This window comes from Lipotes vexillifer, unplaced genomic scaffold (genome assembly GCF_000442215.2).
Source record: "Lipotes vexillifer unplaced genomic scaffold, Lipotes_vexillifer_v1.1 scaffold42, whole genome shotgun sequence".
Taxonomy (NCBI): Eukaryota; Metazoa; Chordata; class Mammalia; order Artiodactyla; family Lipotidae; genus Lipotes; species Lipotes vexillifer.
The window spans coordinates 1,114,472-1,123,589 of record NW_006783436.1 but is presented as its reverse complement, the minus strand read 5'-3'; the positions used below and the strand labels follow the sequence as shown (position 1 = coordinate 1,123,589).

At 44.1% G+C, this 9,118-nt stretch overlaps 1 protein-coding gene across 1 annotated transcript in view; it reads right to left on the bottom strand.

The window, feature by feature from the left end:
• The window catches only part of LNX1 (ligand of numb-protein X 1), a 146,409-nt gene extending 137,517 nt beyond the window's left edge, over nucleotides 1–8,892 (bottom strand). Inside the window, exon 1 of the mRNA XM_007456078.1 lies at nucleotides 8,726–8,892. The gene's annotated coding sequence lies outside the window, so the exon portion shown is untranslated. The remainder of the gene's footprint in view (nucleotides 1–8,725) is intronic.
• Nucleotides 8,893–9,118: the final 226 nt, after the last annotated feature.

Here is a 9,118-nt window from a genome sequence, read left to right as displayed (position 1 = left end):
CCCAAAAAAAAAAAAAAAAAAAAACAACTGTGAACTAAGGTGTATAAGAGGATGAAGAAATGCTCTGTGGGCTATTCCTTAGCTTATAGACACCTATGCAATAGGGAGAAATTAGTGCTTTAGTGACCTGAATAAAAATAGTCACACATGGGATAAAAACTGTCTTTGAACCAAGAGCCTAGGTTGGAAGTGGAGGCTGGGAAGGCAGGGGCGCCATATGCATTGCAGAGGACAGACAGAGGGAACAGAGGGAGGGCAGGTGCGTATGGGCTGCTGCAAAGGTCAAGGTTAGCTCTGCTCCTACTTAATATCTAAATCAGTGGTCTCCGAGAGAGTAAGCAATTCATTAACGCAGTCTGTGAATGACACTGGTCTGCATAGTGCTGCCAACACTAGAAAAGACAGAAAAAATATATATAAATGGTCTTTAAAGAAGTTGAAATATGGTCAGGAAATGAAAGAACTGAACTAAAAGGAGACAATGTAATATATCTGGAGTCAATAACTGAGAACATAGATGTTCCGAAAGTGGGAAAAACAAGGGAAGTGTTCAGTGAGGAGAGTCCCGGGTGGCAAGCCAATTAGATGCAAGTTTTAGAAGTTAGTGATGGACTTTCACAAGCCCGAGGAGCTTTGCCTCTCTTGACAGATTTTACTGTCTTTCCCCTGGGGTGTCATGGCACCCCTTTAAAACTTGGGTTTGTTTGTAAGAACTCTGGCCCAGAAGAGATATCCTTCCAGTTCCTGGTCTACCAACACGGTGAAATGGAGCAGACCCCCCGCCAATAACAAAAATGAAAGTAGAGCATTTTGCATTGACCAAGGGCTCTCTTCATGCAGCTAGTTGCCATAGGGTCCTGGGCAGTACTGATGTCAGAGGAGAAGCATGGTAAAGAAGCAGGCTGGCCTCCTTCCACTCAAGGCTGAAAAACATACTCGGGAAACGCTTATGGTTTTTGTTTTTTCTTTTTCTTTTGCGGTACGCTGGCCTCTCACTGTTGTGGCCTCTCCCGTTGCGGAGCACAGGCTCCGGACGCGCACGCTCAGCAGCCATGGCTGCTTATGGGTTTTTTTTTTTTTTTGCGGTACGCGGGTCCCCCACCGCTGCGGCCTCCCCCGCTGCGGAGCGGACGCGCAGGCTCAGCTGCCACGGCCCACGGGCCCATCCACTCCACGGCACGCGGGACCCTCCCGGACCGGGGCACGACCCCGCGCCCCCCGCATCGGCAGGCGGACTCCCAACCACTGCGCCACCAGGGAAGCCCTGCTTATGGTTTTTTTAAACAGATAAGTAAGCTTTAAGGAAGGAAGGACAAGGTGGAGGAAGGTATTTGAATTCTCAACATTTTTCTACTGTTTCAATTCTACAGGTGTTCACGTATCATCTGTTACCTGCCTGACATTTGTCTGCATTTCTGTGGGAGTTCCCATAGCAATTCAATTTCATCCTCAATGAGTTTAAGTCTATTATGAAAATGGAGCTTACATATAGAAAAAAAAAAAAAAAAAGTTAAAACACTGCAAGAGAATCCACAATGAGTATGGTCCTCCAAAATAGGAGCCAGGGACACAGGTGTGGAGGGAAAGGAGCAAGAGAGCAGTGTAGTCTGGCCCAGAACAGTCAAGGAAAATTCATGGAACAGATGGTCCTCAGGGAGGATCATGAAAGATAAATGGGATTTGGGCAAGTGGGAAGAAATCCAGGTGGAAGAACCTGAGCAAATTCCTCAGTCAAGGAAGAGGAATCCATTCGCTGATGTCTGATGTTCCCACATGATGATCTGTATTTGAGATTTTAAAATTATTTAGAAGTCAGAGCATTTTGAGTTGGGTAATGATCTTAGATTCTCACCAAGTGCAAGAATCCTCTTTACAACATCCCAGACAGATGACCTATCAGCTTCTGTTTGAAACACCTCCAGGGATGGGGAGCTCATCAGTTTGCCAAGAGCTGAATGCTCCCCTCTGGTTAGTATGACCTTTGGCTCTTGTTACGCCTTTCAGTGTAACATAGATCACATTCATTCCCTCTAAACATGACAGCCCCCCCAAATTAAAGACAGCATTGTGGTTTCTCTCTTGTCTTTTTGTCTCTGGTTCTTCCAGTTGTCTTCCTGGGTAGTCCAGCTTAGTGGGCAAGTGTCCACCCAGGATGCCCTCTAAGTTTGTTAAGGTCCCTTTGAAAACATGGCTCCTGGAAGTGAAAACCTGTGCTTTGGGCTCAGGGTTCAGTGGAATAATCACTTCCTTAACCAGCATATTACTTGTCTATCAAAGCAACCTAAAATGACCTTTACTGATTTGCTTTTGTAGATAAATTACACTATTGACTAAAAAAATTCAGTAGGTCTTTAGAATATAAAACACTTAACTATTGTACTTTGAACATAGGAATAAGTAATGGTAGTGGTGAAGGCTGCCAATTCTAACTCTCCTTGCTGGATTCTGCACAATATTTCAGCCTCTAAGTGGACAAGGAATTTCTCTATAAGTAGTGGGAGGGGCCTGTGTGAAGGAATGTCCCCCCAAAAGGCATACCCACATCCTAATCCCCAGAACTTGTGAGTGTGACTTTATTAGAAAAAGTCTTTGATGATGTAATTAAGTTAAAGATCTTGAAATGAGATCATCCTGGATTATCTGATTTATCCTAAATCCAATGACAAGTATCTTTTAAGGAGACAGAAGAAAAGACACAGATACAGAGGAGAGGGTGATGTGAAGACAGAGATAGAGACTGAAGGGATGCAGCCACAAGCCTGGAACACCTGGAGGCACCAGAAGCTGGAAGAGGCAAAGAAGGATTCTTTCCTGGAGCTTCCAGAGGAAGCAAGGCTCTGCCAACACCTTGATTTCAAACTTCTGGCCTCCAGAACTGTGAGAAAATAAATCTGAGCTGTTTTAAGATGCCAGGTTTAATTCGTTACAGCAGCAATATGAAGTGAATACAGGGTCTCTGTATTTCCAGGGGTATTCCCCAGGAATGGGGTACACATTCCGCAGGAACGTCTCCAACGCTTGTCTACACGGTTTAGGGTTTAGGGACAATATGCAGAGTGGCAGCCACTTAGATAGCTACATACTTAGGGATAGCAGTTCTGCCCTGGTATAAAAACCTAATAATTTTCTTTTAATCCATTGCTAAGTTAGAACACAGATGTCTTCAGAGATGACTGTTAAACTAAATTTGCTAGGGCCCCAAAGGGGAAAAAGGACTACAGGTAGAATAGCTGAGTTTGTATGTGTGCTGTGGAAGACATAATAAAGCATAATGATAATAATTAATGAGGTGTTTGAAAACACCAAATGACTCATGTATTAACATGAGTATGCAGAAGCCTAAGCACTCAGTGTACTATTCAAACAGGCCATGCGACTGACAGAAGTCGTCATAAGCAAGTTATGTAAATCATCTCAACAAATAGTAAGGACATATTTAGTCCTCACCAACATATGTGTGCTATTGTCATGCTCTGCGCCAAGAGGCTACTAAAGAAAATTCTTGGAGAGTTTCCACTCTGCTGTTGGTGAAGTCTTTTATGTCCTTGTGACAAATGCATCAAACACAAGAAGCGACTAAGAGTCATTGGAAAATAATGGTGGAATTTAAGTCCACACATTTCAAGTCACATATTAGTGATACTAAAAAAAAGAAGTCTCTGGTTAAATGGGACAGAACCTAACAGTGGTTCAATCTACCATGTCAAGGAGCATGGCTCCCTGGAACAGTGGGGAGAAGTTCTTCTAGAAAGGCAGACACAGAAGGGCAGGGGTGAAGAGAACAGGAATAGAGAGATAAGCACAGAAACCGCAAATCTCAAATTTGGAGGTCATCTTGTCTACCCTCTACCTGAATCCCAGGAATCCCTTCTCTCCTCTCCTTTTAGAATATAATATAAAATAAAACATAATGATTATTACTATTTAATGAGCAGCTCACTAAGTGCAAGGTACTATGCTGGGTACTTTTCATGCATTTTCTCATTTAATCTTTAGAATGATCCTATGAGATCAGTGATTATAGTCTTTATTTTACAGATGAGCGGTATATGCTGCTAAAGAAACACAAATCTACTTTGGCACTCATTCATTCAGCAAACATGTACCAGGTACTAAATATACCAAAAAACAATCACCTTCAGTGACAGGGAACTCAGTGCCCTAAAAGGCAAACTAGTGGATTTTTGGACAACTCGAATTTTTAGCAAGTTCTTCCTTATATCGATCTGAAATATATCTGTGGGTAACTAAGCAACAGGTCACTGTGGTGTCCTCGTGTCCCTTAGAACAAAATAAGAGGAAAAGATGGATGTAAAAAGTTTATAGGGGACAACCAACATTTTCTGTTTTGGATTTCAGCTCAGGGCAGTCTTTGCCCTTTGCAATTTGTATGGCTTTCATGTAAACCTTTATTCTTTGGAGGTAATAGATGGTTCAATCCTATTAACCCAGAAAGAGTGACGTAGTCTTCCTTCCAAATGGTTTTGAAAAGCCCTTGATACTTTGGAGGACCTGTCAGAGGACAATAAATTTGCCACCCACATAAAAGTGCGTCTATGTGTTGCCAGCACAGAAATATGAGGAATAGTTATGTACCCCCAGGGAGCCCACGGATACTGAGACAATGAGGAGGACACATTTTAGAGCATCTCTCATATGGTCCCTCTTGGTAGCATCTTACAAAAACGGCCTTTTAAGTAGTCAGAATCCTATTTCTCCACTTTAAGTGAGGAATTCAAATCTAAAAAGGAGACACTGCAAGTCAGGAAGCCAGGAATCACTGCTCCAGGAAAACCCACTGTTTATTTACATCGCAGAATTCTACTGCCCACAGTTCTGCAAAGGTTCAGGCATTTCAACTGGCAGTTCCCCTCCCCTGGAAGTCCAAGATAAACAAGATAATCTTTGTTAATCAGGTTCTCCTTTTAAGCCTTTGCGGGCCTTTTGGGAAGTCTGTTTTGCTCAGAGAATCTTTGGTTCTCAAGTTACTATTGTTTCCATCATTATCATATCCAAACTGTAGCATGACCTTAGAAGTCTAGCTGTATCCAATATAATAATTGTTTCCTATAATAATATACGATTTAACATTTATTGAGTGCTTACTATATACCAGGCACTTTATATAAAACCATTTCAGTTATTCCTCGTGACAGCACTGGGTTTGGTAAGTATTCTGTTTTCCAGGTGATGAAACTGAGACAAAGAGATATTAAATGGCTTCTTTAGTTTAGTAATTACATGGCGGGACTGGTTCTCTAACCCAGATCTGACTGATTTTACCCATGGTGCCTTCCTTTCAAGAAAATGATACTAGTAATAGCTGACATTGTGCCTGGGACTATTCTAAGCACTTTGTACCTTTCAACTCATTTCAAACTTCACAATAAGCCTATTTTACAGCTGAGGTAAAGTGAGGTTAAATAACCCATCCCAGGTCACAAGGCTAGTAGGCAGTGGAGCTGGGTTTTGAACCAAGGGAGTCTGGTGGCTGAGACGGGCCACTCTTCTAAAGCAGTAGCACCATTCCACCTAGAATTCAATAAATAAGACTAATATTTCCTAGGGAGGCATTGCCCACTCCCCTGCAGTCAACCTGACCTACCCACCTAGGTGTGCAGCCCATCCAGCTTCTGTTATGGGGCCCAGGGGCGTGTGAAGCACACCATGTTAGCACCCCTTCTGCGGGAAAAGGTAAACAAGGAAACTGATGGAAAGGGAGGTTGAGGTGCTTCCCCAGGTTCCCCTAAGCAAGCTAGCAGTCGGATCAAGGTTTTGAACCCTTGGTCTCAACCCACTAAGCTGTTACCTTGCTCTTGAATGGTGAATAGGTGCCTTATCTTTTCAGGATGGGGTGACACCTGGAGAAGGTCCCAGGGCCCTGGGAACATGCCTGCCCTCATGCAATGGCTCCAGGTCATCAAAGGACACACGATAGTCCACTGAGGGAATTATCATATCCAAAAGACCTGCAAGTCCCCCTTCTTCAGTCCAGGGCACGTTCCTCCTCCCAGCGACTTGGCCCTGCAGCTCACCAGGCTGTGGCCAAGGGTGTTTATCTGCAAGCCTGGAGGAAACCAAGCACCAATCTGCCCTGCAGATAGCACAACTGAAGGTAGCGAGGGCTGCCTGCCAAGACAGATTACAGCAAATGACAGCAGGACATTTCCCCCAAAGGCCTGCGAAGGACAACATTTTGTGGGACTGTTGTGGGATGAGAGCCTTGAGGAGGGAAAAGGCAGGAGTAACAGCGGTGGACAGCAGCTCCTAAACCCTGCCTGGGAGGTCGGTGGAGAGCAATCTGCCTGGCCTGTTCAATGACACAGTTTAAGCATTTTCCTGCCTCCTGCCTGTTTCCTTTCTCTGCACTGTGCACATTGGTGTTAATTACTTACAATTAATAACCAGAACAAGAACTATCAGGGCCCCTAACAATTGCAATCACATCAGACCTTTTATCTCGGTAAGGCCAGACTGTCTCTTCCAAGCAACCCTGATAAATGCCTTAAAGAAGGATGTATATACATGCTCTCTATATGTTACCTCATGTACTTCTCAGGACCACTTTATATTGTAGGGATTATTAGCTCTTGTTTTACTGATGAAGAAACTGAGGCTCAGAGAAGTAATATAAGGAAGATGTAAATGAAAGAGACTGTACATTTTGCAATCAAGCCTTTTTGCCACTTAACCAAGGGATGGAGTTACTACAGGAAGGGAACCACTGTGGGTCTTTTCATCCCTTTGGACAAAACTCATGTATACATTATCCAAGACGCCAACTGCATTCTGGATCACTGTGAATTCCAGTCTCTGTAATTTTTTCCCTTTCTTATATCCGGGGGTGTAGGGACTTCCCTGGTGGTGCAGTGGTTAGGAATCCGCCTGCCAATGCAGGGGACACGGGTTCGAGCCCTGGCCTGGGAGGATTCCCACATGCCGCGGAGCAACTAAGCCCGTGTGCCACAACTACTGAAGCCAGTGCGCCTAGAGCCCGTGCTCTGCAACAAGAGAAGCCACCGCAATGAGAAGCCCACACACCGCAAGGAAGAGTAACCCCCGCTCGCCGCAACTAGAGAAAGCCCACACGCAGCAACGAAGACCCAACACAGCCAAAAATAAATAAATAAATAAATAAATTTATATCTGTGGGTGTGGTGTCCTTAGCTTTTTTCCTTTAATAGCCAGGGGCTCTGACATATAGTGATGTCACTATATGGTTTAACCATACATGAACTACTATGCAAAGAACTAACAAACCATGGCCAACAGAGGAAAGGCAATCTTGTCGAGAGGTTTGTGACTTTAAAGACACAATTTTATCCGGAAGATTCAGGATCTAAGAGATCTTTTTCTCTCTTCTGCTGACAAAACTCGGAATCAAGTGAGCACACTGGTGAGGGACAAGCAGCCGTCACCACCCAAGCACAAGGCTCAGGGGAAAAGGACAGACTCGAAGGTCACTTGAAGAGCTATATAAGCCTCTGAGGAGTAAGAGAAACTGGCAACAAGCGCAGGAGCTGAGTCTCGGGGGAGAAGCAACTGTCTGAGACAAAAGTGTTCTCAGCTTGTTTCAATTTATACTTTTGGAGAACTGCCATGAACTTTGAATTTCTGCGTGGAGGAATATGAGTAGTCATAGGAATAGGAATATTCCTAACATATTATTCCCTTGCTAACTGAAATCTCAGAAAAGTAGCCCATGAAGGAATGCAGAATGAAATGCCTCCCTCACAGGCTGAGTTTTCTCCCCGCTTTTTCCAGCTCTTCCCAGCAGGGACCTGGGTTTGGAGATGGCTTCTTTTTCCCCTAACAACAGAACTGAGTGCAGAGTGTGGCTATTGGGCTGTTAAGAACAGAAGTAGCAACAGGCTGTGTGGTCAGGATTAGGAAAGCAAAAATGGATCCTAGAGGTAAAATTACTTAAAAAAAGAAAGGTCCTGGCAGAACAATCTCCTTGGTATATTTGCTAAGGAAAGAAAGAGAGAAAAAAATGGAAGAGTTCCAAAAAATTACGAATCAGACCTGAATTTATATTCTTGTAAACACTGAGGAGGTAATCTTTACTTTAACCAAAGGTCAGCAGGCAGGCACTCAGGGTCTGAATGTAAACAATTCTAATCCAGACTGCAAAGTGGTTTTAAAAAGAACAAAGAACAAAGAAAATAGTAGACTTTTTTAGAGAAGAAAGAGGGAAGAACACTGGAGCGCAGGGCTGCTGAGTAAGGGCAACAGAGCTTACCTGTTGGCGGAACAGACTTTCAGGAGAAAAAAAATTGAGGTCATCTCACAGGTTTAGATGGAAATTGCCTCTGGTGAACGCAGAAGGTAAGACAAAATAAGGTAAGTAAGGCAACTCTGAATTCAGCCCCCTCCCAACACGGGCTGAACAGGTCTGCATCTTTGAGTTAAGTTTCAAAAAAAGTCCCCACTCCACTTCAGAGTTTAAAAAAAATAATAATTAGTTCAACTTCCCAGACAAGCAGAGGCAGGATTAATGATTAAGAGAAACAAAAAGGATTAAATATCTGGACTGGGAGAAAGTTCCGGTGCCACCAAAATGTCAACGGCATCTCTTTTCCTTTCAAAAAGGGCTTCTCCTGCTGGGTCAAACACCCAGAGCTAAACCATTCCGTTTATATTTTTCATTCAAATTCTTCCTTCAGATCCGTCAGGGGCCAGTGGTCTAAATGCCCGGAGAGAAAAATGGAGGGTTTCAGCTCACCTTTTCGAGTGCTGCCTGGGGCTCTCAAAGCAGCAGCAACCCTGCAGCTCTCTCGCCTTGTGGGTTAATCCAGCAACTCCTTGGGCCACCTGAGCAGGACCGGCCTCCACCGGTCATATAGGTGCCTTGAGGAAGGAGGAAGGCACTGGTCGGTGGAGACCAGGAAATGCGTGACATCACGGGAGCCTCGACAGATAAAACATTGCTGGGAACTTAGCTATTGAAACAGTCAGGTAGGTCCCGCCCACCTGTCATTTACCTGAATACCTGTGAGCAGGTAGGTGGCGTCTCTGCATGGACCAATGAATCAGAGCAATTGCCCTATGGAATTTACTTTCTTTCCTGAGCACAGCACGTGTCCAGCTCCGTGGACAGATCTGAATTTATATGCCA